The following is a 1,498-nucleotide window of genomic DNA, read 5'->3' as shown; positions in this document are numbered from 1 at the left end:
CCTTTGCATGAATACATGGCAATCATGGCTTTTCATTCCATACATCTTATACTTGAACATATCAACACATCTTGCCATATTTGAAACATACCCATCCGGAAACCGAAGTTGATTTAGCCATTCACAAATAACTTTTTTTTCCTCCTTACTTAAGCTATAGCAAGCTTTAGGATATTTCCCGGTCGTTTCATTTTTCTCCAATTCTTTACGCTTGCAATATATTTTCACATCCTCTCTTGCTTTTGCATTATCTTTGGTTTTGCCTTCCACATCCATCACAGTGTCAAACACATTTTCAAAAACATTTCTTTCAATATGCATGATGTCAAGATTATGGCGGATGAGATTAGTACTCCAATAAGTCAAATCCCAAAATATGCTACACTTGTGCCATCCACCTGACCTACAAATAGGAGCATGCCACTGTTCAGCACTAACTTCTGTTATTTCCTTCAACTATAATTCTTCAATTTTTTTCAAAATTTGATGCCAAGAAAAAATAGATGGAGGTGGCAACTCTTCAATCTTGTTCTTTAGGGAATCATTTCTATTTCTTCTAAAAGGATGATGTGTAGGTAAGAATTGCCAATGATAATCAAACCATGAAACTTTACGAGCATTAACAAGGCTAAAAGTCTTTGATTTATCCATACAATATGGCCAAGTTTTTTTGCCTTCTGTACTCCATCCTGATAGCATTGCAAAAGCTGGGAAGTCACTAATTGTCCACATGAGTGCAGCTCTCATCTGAAAAGTTTGTTTCTTGGACACATCATATGTCTGCACTACAACATTCCACAAATGTTTTTAACTTTGTTATTAATGGTTGCAAGTACACATCTAACTTTTGCTTTGGGCTTTTGGGTGCCGGGTACAATAAGGGTCCTTCATACACATCCACGATGGCAAATTGTATGGTGTGATAATAACAGACCAACAAGAATATTGCTTGCTTGATTGTCCAAATGGTTGAAACCCATCTGTAGACAACCCAAGTCTTACATTTCAAGCCTCTGATGCAAAAAAAGGATGTATGAGATCAAATTGCTTCCATGCTTCAACCTCAGAAGGATGGCAAATCATGCCATCTTTCTTATCATGCTCTTTGTGCCACCTCAAATCCTTTGCCATCACCTTTGAAGCATTCAATCTTTGTAGCCTAGGTGTCAGAGGAAAATAATACATCTTTTGATTAGGTGAATAATCTTTGTGATTCCCTATGCCTCTCTTCCTACTTTTATATCGAGGATGGTCACAAATGTTACAACTTCTTCTGCCACTATCCTCACCCCAATATAACATACATCCATTTATGAAATAATGTATTTTCTGGCATGGAAGACCCAAGCCAGCAACAAACTTCATTGTATTATAGAAGTTAACAACCAACTTATTATTAGTTGGTAATGCCTCTTTCATAAATTGCAATACAACATCATAACACCTCTCTGACATTTGAAACTCATATTTTATTGTTAATAATCTTGCAACGGCAAAT

The sequence above is a fragment of the Dioscorea cayenensis genome, chromosome 20 (assembly GCF_009730915.1).
Source record: "Dioscorea cayenensis subsp. rotundata cultivar TDr96_F1 chromosome 20, TDr96_F1_v2_PseudoChromosome.rev07_lg8_w22 25.fasta, whole genome shotgun sequence".
Taxonomy (NCBI): domain Eukaryota; kingdom Viridiplantae; phylum Streptophyta; class Magnoliopsida; order Dioscoreales; family Dioscoreaceae; genus Dioscorea; species Dioscorea cayenensis.
The sequence above is the reverse complement of the archived record's forward strand: the minus strand, read 5'-3'. Positions refer to the sequence as shown.